This window comes from Gorilla gorilla, chromosome 1 (assembly GCF_029281585.2).
Source record: "Gorilla gorilla gorilla isolate KB3781 chromosome 1, NHGRI_mGorGor1-v2.1_pri, whole genome shotgun sequence".
Lineage (NCBI taxonomy): Eukaryota > Metazoa > Chordata > Mammalia > Primates > Hominidae > Gorilla > Gorilla gorilla.
Window position 1 is genome coordinate 114551577 of NC_073224.2, and position 24902 is coordinate 114576478.

A 24902-nucleotide genomic window follows, 5' to 3' on the forward strand; every position below is an offset into this window, starting at 1 on the left:
CTAGAGACTTTCCTCACTCTTTTATACGTTTGTATAGTACTCCATGTTATTGTTCCAGCTTATTCAAGCACTCTTCTGTGTATGGGCATTTAAGTTGTTTCCAGCGTTTTGCAATTATAAATGATAATTGCAAGTTTATTCATATACATTTTTGTATTGTCAGAGATACATACCCTAGAAGTGGGATTGCTAGGTGAAAAGGGAAATGCATGTGCACTTTGGTTAGATATTGCCTAATATCCCTCCAAAAGTGTTGTACCAATTTGCATTTCTAACAGGGAAAGTGCCCATTTCCCCATAGCTTCACCAACAAGCCTTACCAACAGAATGTATTCTCATATTTGTTTTATTTTTGCCAATTCAATAAATGAGAAGGGGATTTCCTTAATTATCAGTGAGTTTAAGCATTTTCTGCATGTTTAAAAGCCATTTTGAAACTTTTCCTTTTTTTTTTCAAATGAATTATTTGTTTATGCCTTTTCCTCATTTTCATCTCAGGATTTTGTCCTTCAATTTTTAAGGTTTCTTAATGTATAAGGAATATTAGCCCTTTTTCTCTAGTGTATGTTACAAATATTTTCTCTCAATATGTTAGTTGTGCTTTGATTTTGTTTATGGTGGTTTTTGTCACACAAAAAAATGCAGTCAAATTTATTAATCTTTTAAAAAATTGCCCCTGGATTTTAAATCATAGTTAGAAAGGCTTTTCCTTACCAAGGCTAAATAATAATGTAGCCATTTATTTTCTATACTATGTGGTTTTAGTTTTTATATTTACATCACTAATCCACTTGGAGTTTATACTGCTATATGGTATGTTTTACCCTAGTGATTTGAGATGCCACTTTCATCATATACTAAATTTCCATATGTATTTTGGTCTAATTCTGGACTATTCTCTTCCACTGGCTTCTTTATTTCTCTGTGCTCCAGTACCACTCTGTTTTAATTATCCAGGCTTTATCAAATGTTTTAATTTCTGGTAAGCCTAATCACTACAGCTTTTCTTTTTCAGTGTTTTTCTACCTCATTCCTACCCATCTTTTTTTTATATGAACTTTAGTATCAAAATCTCTAACTCCAGAAAATAGCCTGTTCATATTTTGATGGAATTGTATTACATTCATAAATTAACTTAGGGGGAAGTGGTATTTTCATAAAGCTATAATTCTATCCAAGAACCTGGGAATGTCTTTCCTTTTATTCAAGTTTTTATTACTGTCTGTTAGGAGTGTTTTGACATTTTCCAGGTATAGGTTTTCATACCTCATTAAATTTATTCATAAATACTTATATTTATTCATAAATACATATATTTTGATGCTATTTAAATGGTGTTTTCTCTACCATTATGTCCCCTGTTTGTTTATATGAAGGCTATTGATTTTTATGTTAATTTTATATCCATCTTCTTCAGTAAATTATTTTATTGTTTGAGTTAGTTTTATTATTGATTCTCTGGGATTTTCCACATATATTATTATATCATCTGCAAATATAGTTTTAACACTCATTTAGTCACTCTTATGCCTTTCACTGATTTCTCTTATCTAATTGCACTGGCTAATATCTCTAACAGCAGCAGAGATAATAGATATTTATGTCTTGCTTCTGATGTTAGTAGAAACATCCCTAATGCTTTTCCATTAAATAAGATAATGACTTTAGGACTATGAACCCCCAAAATTTGAGACAAGTCTCAGTTAATTTAGAAAGTTCATTTTGCCAAGATTGAGGATGTGCACCTGTGACACAGCCTCAGGAAGTCCTGATGACATGTACGCGAGGGGGTTGGGGCACAGCTTGGTTTTCTACATTTTAGGGAGACATGTGACATCAATCAACCAATATATGTAAGAAGTACATTGGTTCTGTCCAGTGAAGGGATGGCCTGCCCCTCCACACCTGTGGGTGTTCCTCATCAGGTAGGATGAGAGACTGAGAAAAGAAAGAGACACAGAGACAAAGAATAGAGAAAGAAAAGTGGGCCTAGGGGACTGGCGCTCAGCTTACAGAGGCACTCAGCTTACAGTTTACGGAGGACGACGACCGGCAGGCACTGGTCTCTGAGTTCCCTCAGTATTTATTGATCATTATCTCTACCATCTCGGAGAGGAGGATGTGGCAGGACAATAGGGCAATAGTGGGGAGAGGGTCAGCAGGAAACATGTGAACAAAGATCTCTGTGTCATAAATAAGTTTAAGGAAAGGTGCTTTGCCTTGATGTGCATGTATACAAACACCTTGGTGCATTAAAGAGCAATATTGCTGCTAGCACGGCTCACCTCCAGCCCTAAGGCAGTTTTCTCCTATCTCAGTAAACAGAACATACAATCGGGTTTTACACCGAGACATCATTGCCCAGGGACGAGCAGGAGACAGATGCCTTCCTCTTATCTCAACTGCAAAGAGGCCTTCCTCTTTCACTAATCCTCCTCAGCACAGACCCTTTACGGGTGTCGGGCTGGGGGACGGTCAGGTCTTTCCCTTCCCAGGCCTTTCCCTTCCCACGAGGCCATATCTCAGGCTATCACATGGGGAGAAACCTTGGACAATACCTGGCTTTCCTAGGCAGAGGTCCCTGCAGCCTTCTGCAGTGTATTGTGTCCCTGGGTACTTGAGATTAGAGAATAGTGATGACTTTTAACAAGCATACTGCCCTCAACACTTTTTTAACAAAGCACATCCTGCATAGCCCTAAATCCATTAAACCTGGAGTCAACACAGCACATGTCTCTGCGAGCACAGGGTTGGGGCCAGGGTTACAGATTAACAGCATCTCAAGGCAGAAGAATTTTTCTTAGTACAGAACAAAATGGAGTCTCTTATGTCTACTTCTTCCTACATAGACACAGTAACAGTCTGATCTCTCTTTCTTTTCCCCACACAGTGTTCATTGTAGGCCTGAGAGAGAGAGAGAGAGAGAGAAAAGGATAATTAAAGACAGTCTCATGAGATCTGCTGGAGGTTCAGGGAGGTCCCAGACCACCCTGGGCTTTCCCTGTAGGCCAATCCTTCATGTTCCAGTTATTGAATGCCCATTCTACTGTAGGAACAGATCATAGTTATTAGAGTTCAGAAAATAAATTTTCCCTGTTATTTATTCTGGAATTTGTCTTATCCTTTTAATATTCTACAAGTCTCCCACCAGTCTACTAAAGAATATCACTTCCCTAAGGAACAGAATGGTCTGCTTCTGATACTAAAAGTAAGATGTTTGTTTTTGAAGCAACATAAATTCAAATAGGGATAACAACTCTTTCTTTGTGGAAAATCAAAGCATCTTTATATTTACTTGAGTAAACAGAAAAAATATCTCAATTGAAATGATTTCCCACCTGCCAAACAAAACAGTTTTCTTTTGTAAGTCCTATTCCATATATGCGGGTGGTCAAAGCACAAGGCTGCACAAAGGGAATAGTAATGAATTCGGCTAGTGCAAGCCACTGTGCCCGCCGACAGCTCACTCGCTCCATCCTGCAACCTGGACTGACAGGCTCAGCTGCTTACTAAGTGTCAGTTCTCTTCTCAAAGAGCCATGTTTTTCCTGGGAGTTAATTTGTGGGTGTTTCATGTTGGTTAAATTGGGCCTAAAGTCAAAGCAAAACTTTGGAGAAGCTGTGATGCATCCCAGGTTAAACCAGAACTATTTATTGCAGCTTCCCTTTTTGGCCACGTAGTTCTTGTCCTACAGAGTGGCAGGGATTTTCCAGTTCAAGTGTCTGCTTGTATCTTGGGAGGTGGGTCATGAGGACCTCTAGCCTTCTTTTTTTCCTGTGGCTCTCTTTGGAGGTCTGGCCAAACTGACCCACCAATACTCCTCAGGACCAGCCACAGGCAGAACACTGCAGGACATGAAGTTTGCCTTTTACAGCCCCATACCTGTACTATTTTCACCTTTCCCAATTCCTAGGACTTCCCAGACCTACCCAGGGGCTTCTGGCTATGGTGCCTGGCTCCTTCGCTATGACACTAAACCTAGGCCTGCCTTGATTTAAAAAAATATAGCAACATTCACCACCACAATTACCATTTATTGGCCCTTCATTATGTACCTAACATTATGTTGCACATTGTATTCATATTTTTCTCCATCACTGTGTGAGCTCAACAGCTATAAGAAGTGGCTATACATGCAGTGAATACCTTTGGTGCCCTCTCTGTCTCCTTGCCTACTCCAGGAGGTCTCGTGCAGGCCAGATGGCGTGACAGCTGTGTCCCTTTGCCTGAGAGGGTGCCCTCGCCTCCTGAGAAGATGGTAAATTGAGGGCTAAGCTAGAGGTGCTCAGTCCAGGAGTGATCCTCAACCTTTGAGGGGTAGGGATTTCTGGGAAAATTTCTTGACTTCCTATTCCCCATGGTGGGACAATTCTGGGGTAGGTTCCCAGGTCTCCCAGAGGGTCTTCAAAAAGATTGACAGCAGTGGCCTAGTGGTAACCTCATGGCAGCCACTTTATTGGTTTGTCTCCTGTCCCTCCTGTCTCACTTACCATTCCCTCTCATTGCTCTCTGGGATTTCTGCCCAAGTGTGTTCTCAATCCTTGTGTCATGATTTGTCCCTTGAAGGAATCTCCACCAAGATACTGCACAATTGTCCTCCCAGAACAGGAGAGAAAGAGAGCTTTGGGAGGCTGACATGCATGAGGACGTGTAGCTGGTGAGTGGCCAGCAGGACTTGAATCAGCACCATCACTTATGTTTCCATCAGAATCAGTGTGGGCATATTTTTCTAGTTAGTTAATCAAATTAATTAATGTGTAGCTTTTTTGAAAATGATTTAAGCCTTTAGAACATATCCTAATACTTCCTTCTTCCATCAAATCTATTTGTCCTGTGTCACATTCCATTGAGACTCAGGATTTAACCAGCAATATAATTAGATACAAATATAACAAATTAATCAATATTGCAATGCTATAGCTGAAAGTGACGAAAGGTAGTATGCCTCTAGCGCTATTCATACTTTACACTAGACTTTTCCAATTGCAATGCCTTAATTTAAAGGAAGAACTCTGTTAGTAGAATTTCAGGCATCTAAGTAGTCAAGGAAACCCCCTCTCCATGCTGTTCAATGGACTTTTCCTGAGCCCCTTACACATCTTTCCATTTGCTAACTCTACCTGCTGATACTGATGCTTTATCTAATCATCAATGGGATTCCTCTTGAAATGGAAGGCAAAGTTCAACCCTGAATGTGTGCTGGCCTGGCTCCTTCGCAGTGACAAAAACATGCAACTGTCTCTTCTTTACCTTTCTGGCTTATCAGGGAACATGGAGGAACTGTTTACGTGCCTTTGTTTCCCAGCCTGTGAAAGGAAGATAACACTTGCTCCAACATGCTTTTCAGCGAGTGATGTGAAGATAAATGTGATAACGTCTACAAAGTCCTCCAAATTCTCGGGATGAAATGTGCTATGTAAATGGAACACAGCCCTGTTATGATTGAAGTTTAATGCAGCCGTTCTCAGGCCTATACAGGGAATGCAGTCTGGCTGGAAGGTAGGATTGCTGAGTTGTCCCCTCTAATCATTGTCCCCGTGGATTCACCATCCAGCAGCCTCATCTTAGAAATGCCCATCCTTTCCGTTCATTCAATTTGGTTTTTATTTTCAAGAGACCAGTTACACAGTTACGTTTTTCCCTTTATATTCTTCAGCTATGGGGGTCAGGTTTTAGAAAACACATAGGTACAAACATACATTGCCACCTAATTGATGACCCAACTCCTGGAGGGCCTAAGGACTAGATCAGCAACTAGACATTTAGATATAAATTCTGTGCTGAAAACAATATTCTTGATCCTCTGCATGTTTGTGTGTGGCCTGACACAATCATGCATTGGCCATTTTCTTTTCTTTCTTTTTTCTTTTCTTTTTTTTTTGAGACAGAGTCTCTCACTATTTCCCGGGTTGGAGTGCAATGTCACAATCTTGGCTCACTGCAACCTCCGCCTCCCAGGTTCAGGCGATTCTCCTGCCTCAGCCTCCCGAGTAGCTGGGATTACAGGCACCCGCCACCACGCCTGGCTAATTTATTGTATTTTTAGTGGAGACAGGATTTCACTATGTTGGCCAGGCTGGTCTCGAGCTCCTGACCTCGTGATCTGCCTGCCTTGGCCTCCCAAAGTGCTGGGATTACAGGCGTGAGCCACCGCATCTGGCCCAAGCATCACCCATTTTCTTTTTTTTTTTTTTTTTTTTTTTTGAGACGGAGTCTCGCTCTGTCGCCCAGGCTGGAGTGCAGTGGCACAATCTCGGTCCACTGCAAACTCCGCCTCCCGGGTTCACGCCATTCTCCTGCCTCAGCCTCCTGAGTAGCTGGGACTACGGGCGCTCGCCACCATGCCCGGCTAATTTTTTGTATTTTTAGTGGAGACGGGGTTTCACCATGTTAGCCAGGATGGTCTCCATCTCCTGACCTCGTGATCTGCCCGCCTCGGCCTCCCAAAGTGCTGGGATTACAAGGCGTGAGCCACCGCACCCGGCCACATCACCCATTTTCGAAACAACAAGCTATACAATTTTCCTTTTTGTGACAGAATTGGAACTACTGGATTTCTCAGAAAAAGCAAAACAAAACAACCATAGAAAAATACCACCGTCTCCTTCTCAAATTAATTCTTTCAGTTTGTGCTCGTAACTCCATAAAAATGTGGTTTATCTTTCGAGGTTTTTATTAATATTTATAATGCCCTTTTGGTGCCCTTGAATCACACAGAAATAGAGCCCTGGTATAAATACCTATCTTCTAGGTGGATTGTGGTATATCTAAACTCAGCCATAAATTTTGAAGTTTTTATGTATATGTATATTTGACTTTGCTTTGTTTCTCTTATTTCTTGATATAAAAGTTTATATTTTAAATACTTTTTAAAATGCAAATTTTAATAGCTTATATTTTGTTTTCAAAAGTAATGCATGCTTATAAAAATATACTGATATGGATATAGAAACAAAGGGGAAAAAAAACCTCTTCTTCCAGACACATTTCTAAAAACCTGTTGCCAAGAAGTAAATCATGCACTTTAAGTCCTTTTAAATTAATGCCTTGTTGGTTTGAGGGATCGAAATTGTCTTAAGAAGCCACTAGCTCGTCATATTTCTTTATTTCTAAATATCAAAGTAACAAAAACTGTGAAAAATTTCAAAAATACAGAAAACTATACAAAATTATAATCACCCATAAGTCTACTGCCAAAAGGTAATCAAGTTTTAACATTTTAGTGTACTTCTTTCAAAATTTTTCTCTGCCAATATGGTAGAGATGGTACAATAGTCCCTTCAATTGCTCCATATTATATTGTAACAATTGTCTAATGTTAAGAGACATTTTTCATTGGACGCAATGGTTCATGCCTGTAATCCCAGCACTTTGGGAGGCCAAGGCAGGAGGATCACTTGAGGTGAGGTGTTTGAGACCTACCTGGCAAACATGGAGAAACCTCGTATCTATTAAAAATGCAAAAATTAGTTGTGCATGGTGGCACCCACCTGTAATCCCAGCTTCTTGGGAGCCTGAGGCAAAAAAATAAACATTCTTTCAAAAAACATAATTTTGAATGGCTGTAAAATATTCCTTTATAAATGCTTCATATTAAACTTTTTCCAGATAATGAGAGGGAATATTCAGCCCTCTCACCTCATGTTTTCCTTGTGAGGGAGGGGCTCTTCTTCAGTGACCAAGAAGGAGACATGTAAATGGAACCCTCGTTTGTCACCTCTCTCAATCCCCTCCCTCCTTCTTTCCAAAGGCAGAGTGACTCCTCTGGCTGCTGAGATGGAAGAGGTGTCAGTTCAGTCACTCTCCACAGCAATTCTGCGACGCCCTGAGGCTTTGTGTTTCATCTCCTTGGAATGGCTGGTTGGGCCCCACTATGTGGTCAGCTTCTCTGTCTGACAAGACTCACTTATTCTGGCATGTTCTTGCTCCTGCAGAGGGCAGACATGCAGTTGGGGTTGGAAGTGTTTAATTCTGAAGGAAAAGTGGTAGGCTTGTAGCCACAGGTTGAGCTGCTTCTCTAATGCAGTTTAGTCAACCTTTAGGATTTATTTTTTTTCTTTTTCTTTTTTTTTTTTTTTGAGACAGAGTCTTACTCTTGTTGCCCAGGGTGGAGTGCAATGGCGCGATCTCGGCTCACCGCAACCTCTAACTCCCAGCTCAAGCCATTCTCCTGCCTCAGCCTCCGGAGCAGCTGGGATTACAGGCATGCGCCACCACGCCCGGCTAATTTTGTATTTTTAGTAGAGGCGGGGTTTCTCCATGTTGGTCAGGCTGGTCTCGAACTCTGGACCTCAGGTGATCCACCCGCCTCGGCCTCCCAAAGTGCTAGGATCACAGGCGTGAGCCACCACGCCCGGCCAACCGTTAGGATTATAGATAGATGTTCACCAGCTGGATTCCTGCATTTGTTTCTCAACTTGCTCCTAATTTAGATGAGGGGAGATAGTGAGTCAAGAGAAAAAAAATGTAATGATTAATAGTTATAGCCCTATACCTCAACTAATGTTACTATTGCTAACATTTATTTAGTATTTATTCTGGGTCAAGCTGCATTTTCTCATATAATTCACCCAACAACCCTGTGAGGTCATAGTATTACTGTTATCATTTTACAGATGATGGAACTGAGGCATGATGAAAGCCCCTCACAAGTGAGGGAGCTGGGATTTGCTCCCATGCTCCTAGCCACTTCAGTCTGTCGCCCTTCATCTATTCTACATCATAAATAACGCACGAACTTTTTTGCACATCAATTGTAGCTTGACTTGTAAACTCTACCTGATGTTGTTTTCTATAGTTGAATATGTCTATTATTTTTTAAATAATATTTTATTGTAGTTATTGAATATCATTATAATGACTTTTGGGATATACAGATTTTTATTTTTATGCAGTTAAATCTATTCTTATTTTCCTTCGTGACTTATTCCATCTTGATTTTGTGTTTAGGAAGTCTTTCCAACCCAATAAATAGATTTTCACCTATATTTTCCTTTAGATTCTATGGTTTTATTTTAAAAGTATAACTTTTGACATCCAGAAATTATTTGATATAAGAGAACCGTTCTAAGTTTTTTGTTTTGTTTTGAAGAAAAAACAAACAAACAGTTGACTCAACACCATCCTTTCTCCACTGGTTTCCAAACCTGTTTCTGGTTTCTGTTTTTCTCCATTGCACTACCTACTAATTTTTCTGTAATTTCACTCTGTTTTTATTTGTTTGTTGAAGTTTTACTGTAGCTTTATGGAATATTTTAATATTTAGAAGGACGAGTCCCACCTTAGTACTCTTTATTTTTAGAAACTTGTTATCATCATGTGCTATTCTTCCACATACATTTAAAAATTATTTTATCAAATCTCTGTCCTAAAATCTTAGTGGGAATGTAGTTAGAATCTAGTTTCATCTGCAACTCAGTTTGGAAGTATTTAATATCTTTACAGAGTTCCTTTTTTCCATCTAGGAACCTGTAATTTATTTCTTCTTAAATATTTTCTCTTGCATGTCTCAGGTACTGAATTTGTCTTCATGAATGTGGCATTCTTTCTTGTTCAGGTTATTTCTATTATTTTATATGTTTGGAGGCTATTGGGAATAGATTCTTATATAGTTATTATGATTTCACATTGTTTAAAACAACTGGTTATTGTTGGCATATGGACAATGTGGACAATTTTTAAGAAGTATTTTTATTTAGTTTGTAGTTTCTTTTTTTTTTTTTTTTTTTTTTTTGAGACGGAGTCTCGTTCTGTCGCCCAGGCTGGAGTGCAGTGGTGCAATCTCGGCTCACTGCAAGCTCCGCCTCCCGGGTTCACGCCATTCTCCTGCCTCAGCCTCCCGAGTAGCTGGGACTACAGGCGCCCGCCACTGCGCCCGGCTAATTTTTTGTATTTTTAGTAGAGATGGGGTTTCACCGTGGTCTCGATCTCCTGACCTCGTGATCCGCCCACCTCGGCCTCCCAAAGTGTGTAGTTTCTTTATTGACCTCATTAATTTTAAAGTTTTTCCTTTAATCCTCCTGAGTTGTCTGTGCATAAATATATCATTTAGAATAATGGCTTTCATTGCTTACAATTTTTACATATGTTTCATTTTTATTTTATTGACTGGAACTCCCAGAATAGTGTTAAATAACAATTATAATGGACATCCTTATTTTGTTTAAATTTTAATGGAAATGCCTACAGGGTTTCACTGTAAAACATGACAGTTCTTGTTGCTTTAGAATAGATATTTAAGTAAATAATATGTCTATTTGTAAAAAATGTTTTCTCTTTAACAACCAGCACTAGATGTTGAATTTTATTATATTATTTTTCTTTGTCTTATTATATTTTCAAACATTAAACCATCTTTGCATTTTAAGAATAATATTTAATGATGTGTCGGGAGACAATTCTCCATGGGTCTCTCACATTTCTGTACTCCTTGTGAACACAGGCACTGACTGCTCTTTGTTTGGGAGTATGTTTTCAAGGATAGAGGCTTTTCCTCCATAATGAAGGGTAGCTTTGCTTACAGACTTAAAAATATAGTGTCTCTCCCTGGTGCAACAAACAAACATTCTTACTGATCCAGTGTCATAAAGTCACCCTCTGGAGCAATGGGCAGCGGGCACATGTTTATTGCCCATTTTAAAAGATCTGAGTTTCCTGAACTCAGGCTTCCTCTCCTGTAATGCAATCCACTGAATGTGCAGGTGTCCACCTGGGCCCATATCACATGGCCCACCTGAGAACGGGTGGGCGAGGGGTCAGGAGCAGTGATGAACATACTGATGCTTATGCTGTTTCCTGTGTATGCCAAGAGCAACAAAATCCTTTGTCTCTGACCCTAAAGTCTCATTTCTTCTGCCACATGAAACTGGCAGGCTAACTTGTTAGCTTGCAAGTAGGGTAAGATGTCAGACCCTTTACAGTTGTTTGTTTTTTGGAGACAGGGTCTCATTCTGCTGCACAGACTGGAGTGCAGTGGCATGGTCATGGCTCACTGCAGTCTCAAACTCCTGGGCTTAAGTTATCCAGCTTCCTCAGCCTCCAGAGCAGCTGGGACTACAGGCATGCACCACCATGCCTGGCTAATTTAAAAAAAATTATTTTTGTAGAGATAGGGTCTTGCTATGTTGACGAGGTTGGTTTCGAACTCCTGGCCTCAAGTGATCCTCCTACTTCTGCCTGCCAAAATGCTGGGATTATGGGCATGAGCCACCATATCCAGCCAGTTCTTATTGTTTAAGTAACACATTCAGTTTTCTAGAAATTTACTTATGAATTTACATCAACCTTCATAAGTAGTATTGGTTTGTAATTTTGTTCTTCCACACTATCTTCATTAGATTATTATGGTTATGCTAATGCTACAAGGAATTTGTAAGTTTTCCATCTCTTCCTGTACTGAAACAGTATATACGATGTGCAAACTATTCCTTTAAAATTTGCAAAGACTTAGACTGAGTGTGGTGGCTCACACTTGTAATCCCAGCACTTTGGGAGGTGGAGGTGGGAGGATCACTTGAGGGCTGATGCCTTGAGTCCAGGAGTTCAAGACCAGCCTGGGCTACACGGTGAAACCCTGTGTCTACTAAAACTACAAAAATTAGCTGAGCATGCTGGTGCGTGCCTGTAATCCCAGCTACCCAGGAGACTGACGAAGGAGATCACTTGAACCTGGGAGGCAGAGTTTGCAGTGAGCCGAGATAATGCCACTGCACTCCAGCCTGCATAACAAAGTGAGACCCTGTTAAAAAAAAAAAAAAAAAAATTGCAAAGACTAGTAAAATGGTTTTCACTTAGAAACTTTATTGGAATTAATTATTTTTTCAACTTTTTTTCTATTGACAAAAGCCTATCCAGATTTACTACTTATCAAGTTAATCTTAGCTATTTATATTTTCTCAGAACATAAGTGAATTAAAAAAAATTTAACTGCATATAAAATTGTCTTATCATTTTAAGAGTCTCTCATATCTATAGTTATAACTCATTTCTCATTTATTTGTTTTTGTGAACTCTCTCTCTCTCTTTCTGTGTCTCTCTCTCTCTTTTTTCTGGACTTCCCAGAATTTGCCAGAACACTATAATTTTTAGTGTTTGCTTTCATTAATCTTTGCTTTTATTTTTGCTGGGTTTTTTTTGGCTTCAAAAGCTAACTTCATCTTTTAACTTCTTAAATTTAATTCAACTTAATTATTTTATGTTACTCATGCTCTAATAAAGCAAGCACATAAATCTGCTTTTCCTACTGATGGTTTTAGTTCTATCTTGTAAGATTTGATATGTAATCTTCTAATCATTATTATTTTTTGAATAATCTGTAATCATAATTGTTCTTTTCTTTAGTCCAATAGTTATTTATGTATATGTTTTCTAATTTACAAATAAACACTTTCCTATTTTAAATTATTGGTACTATTTTCTAGTTTATTTTAGAATAAACATTTAGAATGTGGGCTGTGTACCTTTCGTTTATGGGATTTTATAAAAATTATAATTTTGTTCTATTACACCATTAACTTCCAAAAATATTCCAGAGATGTTTGAAAAGTATATGTACCCATGTAAGTGTAAAAATTAAATTACAACAATTAGACTAACTAAAAATCATTAACTAAATCTGTTTTATTTTAGGCCTACTTGATTTATCAAGGAATGAAAACACTGTTTGAAGACTCCAATTGTGTATATACCTATTTCTGCCAGTACATTGAAGAGCTGTGTAGTTTAATACTAGTTTCTAAGTACATAATGGTTTCTACCTCTTATACTTTTATTGTGAAGTCTAACTTTTTTGGCATTCTAAATTTACATTCCTTGTTTTATCTAGTGAATTTTGCCTACACTTTGCCTTTTTATTTACCTAAGCCTTTTTATTATATTTTTATTTACATAAACCTGGTAGATCTTTGCTAATCTTCTCACTTTTAATTTATACATATATTTTTTAATCCAGTATATAGCTGGAGTTTTTTCTAACCTAGTTTAAGAAAATGATCTTTTAATAAATAACTTTAATATATTTATATTTATTTTCATAACTAATATTTTTGCTTTTATTTTTTAACCTTAAAAGAGTTTTTTAAATTATTAAAACAAATTTTTGTGGGTACATAGTAGGTATATATATTTATGGGGTACATGAGGTGTTTTGATACAGGCATGCAATGTGAAATATGCACATCAAGGGGAATGGGGTATCCATTCCCTCAGGCACTGATCCTTTGAGTTTCAAGCAATCCAATTACATTCTTTAAGTTATTAAAAAATATACAACTAAATTATTATTGACTACAGTTACCCTATTGTACTATCAAATAATAGGTCATATTTATTCTTTCTATATTTTTTTGTACGCATTACACATCTCCACCAGCCTCCCAACCCCCAACTGTATTTCCCAACCTCTAGTAAGCATTCTTCTACTTTCTATGTCCATGAGTTCAACTGATTTGATTTTTAGATCCCACAGATAAGTGAGAACATGCACTGTTTGTCTTTCTGTGCCTGGCTTATTTCACTTAACATAATGACTTCAAGTTCCATCCATGTTGTTGGAAATGACTGGATCTCATTCTTTTTTATGGCTGAATAGTACTCCATTTTGTATAAGTACCACATTTTCTTCACCCATTCATCTGCTGATGGACACTTAGGTGGCTTCCAAATTCTAGCTATTGTAAACAGTGCTATAACAAACAGGAATGCAGATATCTCTTCAATGTACTGATTTCCTTTCTTTTGGTTATGTAACCAACAGTAGAATTGCTGGATCGTATGATAGCTCAATTTTTAGTTTTTTGAGGAACCTCCAAACTGTTCTACATAGTGGTTGTATTAATTTACATTCCCACCAACAGTGTATGATGATTCCCTTTTCTCCACATCATTGCCAGCGTTTGTTATTGCCTGTCTTTTAGATATAAGCCATTTTAACTGAGGTGGGATGATATCTCATTGCAGTTTTGATTTGCATCTCTGATCACCAATGACGTTGAGCACCTTTCATATGCCTGTTTGCCATTTATTTGTATGTCTTCTTTTGAGAAATGTCTATTAAAATCTTTTGCCAATTTTTTGATTGGATTATCGTATTTTTTCCTATGGAGTTGTTTGAGATCCTTATATATTCTGGTGATTAATCCCTTGTTAGAGGAGGTAGTTTGCAAATATTTACTCCCATTCTATGAGTTGTCTCTTCACTGTGTTGATTGTATCCTTTGCTGTGCAGAAGCTTTTTAACTCATATCATCCTTTTTAATCTTTTTTTATGCTTTCTCTGTCTCTCTGTCTCTGCTTCTTTGTGGCTGCCTTTTTTCTTTCTTTTGATGTATGAACTAGGTTTTCTTTGTTCTTTTTCCTCTTGTGATGATTGGAGTGTTTGTATTTACGTAAAATTTTAATTAACATACATAATCCCACATTTCTCGAATCATGCCAAGAATGAAACAATCTCTTGACTTCTTACTTTGTTAAATAATAAAATTAGCATATATCAGCTTTTTAAAAAAATTATCTGTGCTCATAAAAAATAATTTCATTTTCAGGTATTTGCCATAGGACAACCCTGAGATCTTTGCTTAATTTCAGGAGCTAGCCAATATTGCTACAATTATAGAAAATGTAGCTAGAAAATTTTAGATCCTCAATATCAACCCTTCCAAATGCATTATTACAGTAATAAAGCCACTGAAGCCTTGAATAGTTTAAGACTTGTTGTAGGTCCCAAAACTAGCAAGTGGCAGGATTAGACCTAGAACTCAGATCTCCTGCCCAAACAGTACTCTTTCTACTGTATTATATATTTTATGAGCGACAGTTGAGACAGTGAACAAGCTTAAGTTTATCTGGGGTTAGGGAAGATGGGGATAGACGAAGAGCCCTCTGAACATTAGAGAAAGGAATGATGGAGGAAGTCAGGAGTATTTGATTTTGAAAAGGAGATGATATGTGGCTTATGACTTCAAAGGAAATAAATATAACACAAAACACAAACTTTTCTTGCCTCCCTCTGTCACCTCAGAAGGGGTTTGGTGTTGGTGAAGAGATACTGTAATGTGATAATAAGTCTAAGAAGAGGACTTAGGTTGAGTCTATTTGAGTTATTTGGCTGGTCCTGTGCTCTGGATTTTCCTTCTGTTCACTTTTATTGAGTTTTACTAAGAAGCCATCTGGTAAAATATTTTAGACTTAGGTTGATATTTAACATATAGAGCAGGCTGGTTTAAGTGAATACCCAGCCAACAAATAATAAGATAAGAAAATAACCCAAACAGCGTCATATTTTATTGTTTCCTGATTGAAATCAAGATGCTGGTTAGTTATCTTTTAGTCTAAAAATGTAATTTTGGAGGAACATCAGCTCAGAAAAGCTCCAGCATAAGGAAATAGGTCAGCTTTTCCTCCAACATCAAGGATTTCCAAATTCAGCCCAGAAGACTTAATAAAATGTACCTAAGGGAAGCAGAAGACAGTGAAACTGGAGTTCAGCTTCCATGAACATGGATACACCCTTTGATCCCTTTGTTTCCTATGACCCTCTGGGCAGAGCAATCAGGCAGCTAGTCATCTATGTAGGATTCAGTTTGTCATTAAGCTTTTTTCTTAACAGTACATAATAAACACCTGATGAAGTTTTGAGATTAGATCTCGAAGAATGCCTGATCCTTGTGATTTCTGAAGCTTATATGGGAGGGTGTCCAGGTGTTTTTAAGGACTATATTGCTCTCATCCATTTCACCCCTTTCCTCACATGTCTTTTTCTGCCAAGGAGTTGAGTGTGGTTGTAGATTATAATTTAATAATTGTCAAACATTCTGTAGACAGAGTTGTTAGCTCCATTTTGAAAATAGCACTTGAAAAATAATTACTGAGGTTCACACACAGAATTTTTCTTTAAATTGGCAAATGATTTCTGTGCATTTACTTGCTGGCTTGCATAATCCTTAAGTTTTAGAAATGTTGACACTGGACTGTGCCTACATAACCTTCAGCCCTTTACACATGGTATCACTGGTCCTTTGATACATACGTGTTTACTATGATGGTCTGGGTGATATTCATGCTTTAATGCTTTAAAATATGACCCATTCCTTTCTGACTGGTGGCATCCCTTCTACACTGACTTCAGGTGGGTTTGACAGTGGTAAATAGCTATAACTCATTTCTTCATATAGATATATTACTGTTTTTGTCTTTGGACTCTCTTCAATACATTTTGCCCCTAATGTTCAATTTTATTACCTGTTTAGGTATCATGTCATGATCCCAGCTCACTAAATCTATCTACTAGAATACAAGTTTGGTGTTCATGTACTGATCATGTATTTGGGTCTTATTGATCATGCTTTTTCTCGACTTTGGGTGATTCTCAAGTTGAATGCGATTATCCATACTAGGGATGCCATTAATAAGTAGGTTAATTCTACTGCTTTCTAGAGTTTTACTCCAGTTTTAAAATTGATGCCATCACGACAGCATTCCCTTTCCTTTTCTTTTCTTTCCTTCTTTTTTTTTTGAGACGGAGTCTTGCTCTGTCGCCCAGGCTGGAGTGCAGTGGAGCGATCTCCGCTCACTGCAAGATCTGCCTCCCGGGTTCACGCCATTCTCCTGCCTCAGCCTCCCGAGTAGCTGGGACTACAGGTGCCCGCCACCACGCCCGGCTAATTTTTTGTATTTTTGGTAGAGACGGGGTTTCACCGTGTTAGCCAAGATGGTCTCGATCTCCTGACCTCGTGATCCGCCCGCCTCGGCCTCCCAAAGTGCTGGGATTACAGGCCTGAGCCACCGCCCCTGGCAGCATTCCCTTTTCTACAGGAAAATAATCTGTAAATTTTTTTTTCCACCTACACACCGTGTAATAATATATGGCCAAGAAATGCAAACTTGGTGCGTAACAGCTCTGCCTTATCAATGAACTTACTCCATGGAACAGAGGTCGTGAGGCAGGCTTCGGTCATCCTTGTGGTTTCAGGGCATGGTTATTTTGCCAAACCCGCAAAGTGGTCTGAAGCAGTGATTACCAAGCCTAACTTCTCTCCTGAAGAAGCTGGGAAGTGTTCACAAAATATACATCCTCCAGCTTCAACCTGATTAACCAAGTCAGATTCTCAAGGTTCCCAAAATCTGAGCTTTGAAACAGCTCTTTAAGCAACAACGATGTTGTTGGATAGTGAGAAAAACTACTGCTCTAGAGGCTCTTGAATTCTGCGTGTGCATATGTGCATATGTGTCGGAGGCACTAAATAGTAACAACTTAGAATCAGAAGATACCCTTCAAGCTCATGCCTCGCTTCATGGAAACGAAGTAGAGGTATTTGTAGGTTAAGGGACATGTCTAAGTGCACATAGCTAGTCAGTGGAGAATTGTGAAAAGCAAAGGAAAACAAAAGCCAAGTGTCCTGATTCTTAGTCCAGACTCATTTTCTCTAAATTAAGCTATCTTTGATATTTTCTTAAAGTGCTACCATTTATAAATTCAATAATTTTCCCAAGAGAGATAAGTTAAATATAAGTTAAATGTCTTTTTCTCCTGAGCATTAGAGCATAAAATAGAATTTGAAAAGCAATAGGTTAACTCAACAATACAGCCTCACCACATTAGTAGCTGACACATGTTAACTGATTATTGAAAAAGTCATTTGTGGCACAGGTTGACATAAGCTGGTGTATTGAGAGAGGCCAAATAACGGTGTGTAACTAACACAGGTTTTGGAATCATAGGCCTGGGATCAAATCCTGACTTAACTATGTGATTCTAGGCAATCCTAGGCCTCAGTTTACGTATCTGTAAAATAGGTATAATATTTTCCTTTTATGGTTATTGTTAGGTTAAATGAAACATGAATACATGAATGGTGCCTGGCACATAGTAACTACTAATAATTAATCTCTTGTGCTTATTAAATGCCAGCCACTTGACAGATTATTAAAACTCACACCAACCCCACAAGTGAGTGTTGTAATTATTCCCATCTTAAAATGAAAACTTGACACTCAGCTATGTTCAGTAACCTGTCTGGGGTCATGGAGGTATTTGGAAATTGAGACTGGAGCTCTGCTCAACTTAAATTTCTCAGATTCTCCTCTCTTATGCTGTCTTTCAATAAATGACAGCTATCATTATTGCCCTCATCCTCACCCAGAACCAAGTATAATTCAGTGGCCAGGCACATGGCTCAGGTTTGAAGTCCAAGGAGCTGGATGTTTCTTTCCTTTCAATAAATGACAGACATGTGACCTTGAGTGGGCTCCTCAATTTCCCTATTCCTTGATTTCCTCATTTGTAGGATGAGGAGGATAATCTAGTTTATAGGGTTGTTTTGAGGATACCTGGTAAGCTCTCAATACTTCTGCTGCTTTTTATGTACTTAGTCAGTCCAACATGCTAAATAAGAATGAATTCTGGATCTTGTCTTGCCCATGTTTTCGAAGCTTCTACTAAAAGTTTTTGTTTTTTAGCACTTTCCCTGAATGTCACGTGTGAGTGCAGTAAAGGTGTTGGCTGAAGGGGGATGGAAACAAACGTTAATTACACCTTCAAGATTTCTCCAGTCAGAGTTTGGTCCTTCCTCTGGTAGGTGGTAAACTCTCTTCAGTTATATGGCCCTGAAAATCCTTGAAGCTCCATATATTGAAGGGATAATGGGACAATATGTGAACAGCATCTCACCACTCATCTTGTGATGTGCTTGGCAAACAAGCTCACAGTGACAGGGGCTCAGGATTTTCGGAATTCTATCTGCTCTGCAGATTGGAGCCCGACTCCAAAGAGGCATTGACAGGGGGAGCTGATGCAGAGATGACTGCGTGACATGATAGCCGAGATACTGGACAATTCACTGTGTACTGTCCATTTAAATGAAAGGTTAGAGTTAAGAGCAGACACTGCCAGTGCTACCAAGGGATAATTTTTTGAATGCACGGGTGCTCATGTGTTTATATGCTTTTAGCTTTCTTTTTGATAGTAAATATAGGAAAAGACCTTTCAAAGACTATACATGCTAAGTTTCTGAGAGGGAAGAACTATCATTAAAAGCATAAAACATCACATTATATTTGAGTTCAGTAAACTGAAGTTCAGCAAGTTTTCCACAGTCTCAGGTTTCCTAATAAGAAACAATGCACGTGTCTACTTCTGTACTTTCGTAACACTTTATTCTGTGCTACAGAATAAAGTATTTTAACACCCCTTTATCTCTCTCCTTTATGCACAGTGTGTTTCTCATCATGAACCAAGATGAGGCAGAACGACAGCACAGGGGTGGTTTCCATTTCAAGCTAGCTGTTTTCTGCATCCTCCCACCTCCCTCAAGAGTTGCATGCTTGATTGAATTAACTAATACCAGTTGTGCTTTACATATTTGAGTTAAAATATATGTGTTACATGTCAACATTGTGCTAAAATGTATTATTGAAATTTTATTAACAAGCATTGCTTTAATTTAGTACTGAAGAAAGTCTATGTTTATTGGACAGCAATTTTATACCTGTGTATGAATACCTGAGTATGTAGAAGAATCAGATATGTGATTAGCTAAACTTCCAAAGTTGATAGAAACTAGGTGATTATTTAAATTGCACAAAACCCTGTATTTTACTTAAATTTCTATAAAAGTAATAATGTCTTACATTTGCTTAGTGAGAAATGCTTTGCAGATGCCTTTGACATATATTATCTCCCTTGTTCCTCTCAAAATTCTTATGAACTAAGGAGAGAGTGACTATTGTCTGTATGTTTTATGGATAAGAAAAAGAGAAAGCATCCTTAGCACATTTGAAATGTATTACCTTTACAAAAAGGTAACTCATGATTACCTCTTTAGAAAGCACAATTCCATGTGGAAAGTATGCCTACCTCTGTTTACTCTATGCATGTATAGTTAGTGTCCTGGTTATCTCTTGCTATGTAACAGATTATCCTAAAACTTACTGGCTTAAAACATCATTTTATTATGTCTCACTATTTTTTTGGTCAATAGTTTGAATAGGGCTCAGCTGGGTGATTCCTTTGTTCCATGTGGAGTCAGCAGAGATAACGTGATGATACCCAGCTGCCAAATGAGCTGGTCTGGAGATTCCAAGATGGCTTCATTTACAAATTTAGTGATGGGGATGGCTGAAAAGCTGGTCTTGGCTGGGACTGGCAACTAGAGTGCCTACATGTAGCCTTTCCAACATGATATTAGGGTAGTCAGGGACTCAGTGTTCCAAGAGAACTTAAGTGGAAGTTGTTGGTTCTTAAGGCCTGGATCCAACAACTGGCCCAGCATCACTGCTGCCGTTTTCTGTTGATCAAAGCAAATCATGGAGCCCACCCAGATTTGAGGGGAGGGAATATCTGCCCTACCTCTTAATGGAAGGGTATCAGAGAATTTGTAGCAACCTTTAATCTGTCACAGTACACATTTTGGCCATTGATTATGTTCCTTGCCTATGGGAAAATACATTCACCCTTTCTAAAACCCCTAGACTCTCAACTCATGATGGCATCAGAACACAGGCAGCATCAAGATCAGGCTCAAGATGCAGGATTTTATCATCCAAATCAGGCCCACATATGGATGAAACCCTTCAGGTATGTTTCTTCAAGTATGGTTCCTCTTGACCTGTGGACTAAAGAAACACGTTATTTGCTCCTCCATCCCCAATACACAATGTTGAGATGAAGGTAAGAAAAATGCAGTTGGCATTCTCATTCAAAAATAGAATGAAAAGCAAAGAGCAGTCCCTAGTCTGTAGTATTTCTGAAATCTTACTGGTCACATGTCCACATTCTTCTATTACATCTCAGTCCTGCTTCCTAGGAATTACATAGTAATATGATAAAATAATATAACGAATTATTTAACTACAATAAACATTTCATTTCTAAGCTCACCTTTTTCTATACAATATTATACATGCATAAAACAAATCATTTGGCACTTCTGGCATTCCTATCAGAGATCCAAGCCCAGCCAAATCCATCAGTTCATTAGGTATATATTCTATTGTCTAGATCACAACAGGCAACAGTATTGTCAAAATTTCTGCCACTTCATAACCAGGGTCACTTTTTCTCCAGCCTCCAATAGTAATTCCTGTACTATCTTCCTCTAAGTATTCACTAGAAGTCTCCTTCAGGTTTTTCTATTCTCATTAACAGTGTCCTCAAGATCTTTGCAGCGTTTGCTCATTGTCTGGTTCCAAAACCATGGCCACATGTTTTAGATAGGTATGGCAGCACTCCACTTCCAGGTATCAAATTCTGTTCTTATTATCTACTGCAGCATAGCAAATTACTCCAAAACTTAGTGGCTAAAAATAACAATCATTTTATTATATCAGGACCTTGTTGCTTGGGCATCTGGGCATGCCTCTGCTGGGTGATTCTTCCGCTCCATTTCAAATTGACTGAGGACACTCAATGGTTTTCAGCTGGTGGGTCAGCTTGTCAGGAGGGTCAGGATGGCTTTCCTCACATGACTGCCACTGGCTAGAAAGTGGGGCTCAGCTGGGCTTGTTGTCTGGAGTGTCTACACATGGCCTCTCTAGTAGGGTGGCTTTAGGGTAGTAGAACTTCTTACATAGTGATTAAGGGTTTCCAGAGAGAGTGTTCCAAGAGACAGAAAGTGAAAGCTACCAGTTTCATAAGATGTAGACTTGGAATCTGGGCTGGCTTCACTTTTGCTATGGCTTTACTGGCCAAACAGTCATAGAGAACACCCAGATTCAAGGCCATGGGATGTAGACCCTATTTCTCTGTGGGAACAGAGTCAAAAATTTTTAGTGTGAAAGAAAAATAATGTTTAGGTTTTCATCTTGAATTGCTTACTAGTGCTTACAAGGCTGACTGACTCAATGAACTAATTCAGGTTTAGGAATTACACATTCGAGCTTCTGGTTCCATATCTCCCATTGCTTGGCTGTGCTTGAACTGAGGTAAATAAACTTTAGGCTTTAATTTATATCATAGGCAAAACAGAGATGATGATAACTGTTGGCACCTACTGGTTCAGGGAGATGTTGTGCCTCTTTTTATTTTTTTTTAAATCAGTATTTAAAAAGTATTCTCTAAAGTGCTCTAGGAAGTAGAATAATAAATTGCCATGACAAATTGGACCATTACAAATTCACCACATATGTTTTTATTAAGATAGAAAATTGGGTCTCACAACATACCAGAATCTCTGGGATGCATTCAAAGCAGTGTGTAGAGGGAAATTTATAGCAATAAATGCCCACAAGAGAAAGCAGGAAAGATCCAAAATTGACACCCTAACATCACAATTAAAAGAACTAGAAGAGCAAGAGCAAACACATTCAAAAGCTAGCAGAAGGCAAGAAATAACTAAAATCGGAGCAGAACTGAAGGAAATAGAGACACAAAAAACCCTTCAAAAAATCAATGAATCCAGGAGCTGGTTTTTTGAAAGGATCAACAAAATTGATAGACCGCTAGCAAGACTAATAAAGAAAAAAAGAGAGAAGAATCAAATAGACACAATAAAAAACGATAAAGGGGATATCACCACCGATCCCACAGAAATACAAACTACCATCAGAGAATACTACAAACACCTCTACGCAAATAAACTAGAAAATCTAGAAGAAATGGATAAATTCCTCGACACATACACTCTCCCAAGACTAAACCAGGAAGAAGTTGAATCTCTGAATAGACCAATAACAGGAGCTGAAATTGTGGCAATAATCTATAGTTTACCAACCAAAAAGAGTCCAGGACCAGATGGATTCACAGCCGTATTCTACCAGAGGTACAAGGAGGAACTGGTACCATTCCTTCTGAAACTATTGCAATCAATAGAAAAAGAGGGAATCCTCCCTAACTCGTTTTATGAGGCCAGCATCATTCTGATACCAAAGCCGGGCAGAGACACAACCAAAAAAGAGAATTTTAGACCAATATCCTTGATGAACATTGATGCAAAAATCCTCAATAAAATACTGGCAAACTGAATCCAGCAGCACATCAAAAAGCTTATCCACCATGATCAAGTGGGCTTCATCCCTGGGATGCAAGGCTGGTTCAATATACACAAATCAATAAATGTAATCCAGCATAAAAACAGAGCCAAAGACAAAAACCACATGATTATCTCAATAGATGCAGAAAAAGCCTTTGACAAAATTCAACAACCCTTCATGCTAAAAACTCGCAATAAATTAGGTATTGATGGGACGTATTTCAAAATAATAAGAGCTATCTATGACAAACCCACAGCCAATATCATACTGAATGGGCAAAAACTGGAAGCATTCCCTTTGAAAACTGGCACAAGACAGGGATGCCCTCTCTCACCGCTCCTATTCAACATAGTGTTGGAAGTTCTGGCCAGGGCAATCAGGCAGGAGAAGGAAATAAAGGGTATTCAATTAGGAAAAGAGGAAGTCAAATTGTCCCTGTTTGCAGACGACATGATTGTTTATCTAGAAAACCCCATTGTCTCAGCCCAAAATCTCCTTAAGCTGATAAGCAACTTCAGCAAAGTCTCAGGATACAAAATCAATGTACAAAAATCACAAGCATTCTTATACACCAACAACAGACAAACAGAGAGCCAAATCATGAGTGAACTCCCATTCACAATTGCTTCAAAGAGAATGAAATACCTAGGAATCCAACTTACAAGGGATGTGAAGGACCTCTTCAAGGAGAACTACAAACCACTACTCAAGGAAATAAAAGAGGATACAAACAAATGGAAGAACATTCCATGCTCATGGGTAGGAAGAATCAATATCGTGAAAATGGCCATACTGCCCAAGGTCATTTACAGATTCAATGCCATCCCCATCAAGCTACCAATGACTTTCTTCACAGAATTGGAAAAAACTACTTTAAAGTTCATATGGAACCAAAAAAGAGCCCGCATTGCCAAGTCAATCCTAAGCCAAAAGAACAAAGGTGGAGGCATCACACTACCTGACTTCAAACTATACTACAAGGCTACAGTAACCAAAACAGCATGGTACTGGTACCAAAACAGAGATATAGATCAATGGAACAGAACAGAGCCCTCAGAAATAACGCCGCATACCTACAACTATCTGATCTTTGACAAACCTGAGAAAAACAAGCAATGGGGAAAGGATTCCCTATTTAATAAATGGTGCTGGGAAAACTGGCTAGCCATATGTAGAAAGCTGAAACTGGATCCCTTCCTTACACCTTATACAAAAATCAATTCAAGATGGATTAAAGATTTAAACGTTAGACCTAAAACCATAAAAACCCTAGAAGAAAACCTAGGCATTACCATTCAGGACATAGTTGTGGGCAAGGACTTCATGTCCAAAACACCAAAAGCAATGGCAACAAAAGACAAAATTGACAAATGGGATCTAATTAAACTAAAGAGCTTCTGCACAGCAAAAGAAACTACCATCAGAGTGAACAGGAAACCTACAAAATGGGAGAAAATTTTCGCAACCTACTCATCTGACAAAGGGCTAATATCCAGAATCTACAATGAACTCAAACAAATTTACAAGAAAAAAACAAACAACCCCATCAAAAAGTGGGTGAAGGACATGAACAGACACTTCTCAAAAGAAGACATTTATGCAGCCAAAAAACACATGAAAAATGCTCATCATCACTGGCCATCAGAGAAATGCAAATCAAAACCACTATGAGATATAATCTCACACCAGTTAGAATGGCAATCATTAAAAAGTCAGGAAACAACAGGTGCTGGAGAGGATGTGGAGAAATAGGAACACTTTTACACTGTTGGTGGGACTGTAAACTAGTTCAACCATTGTGGAAGTCAGTGTGGCGATTCCTCAGGGATCTAGAACTAGAAATACCATTTGACCCAGCCATCCTATTACTGGGTATATACCCAAAGGACTATAAATCATGCTGCTATAAAGACACATGCACACGTATGTTTATTGCGGCA

General features: G+C 38.5%; 1 long non-coding RNA gene across 2 annotated transcripts; it reads left to right on the forward strand.

The window, feature by feature from the left end:
* Positions 1–283: 283 nt before the first annotated feature.
* LOC129525748 (uncharacterized) lies at positions 284–19938 on the forward strand. Of its 2 annotated transcripts, XR_008670214.2 has the most exons (4): positions 284–4657; positions 5267–5499; positions 18454–18568; positions 19209–19938. It is a non-coding gene; the product is annotated as an uncharacterized lncRNA (long non-coding RNA). The 2 variants fall into 2 exon arrangements; XR_008670211.2 differs by having other exon boundaries at positions 284–5499.
* The last annotated feature ends 4964 nt before the right edge of the window (positions 19939–24902 follow it).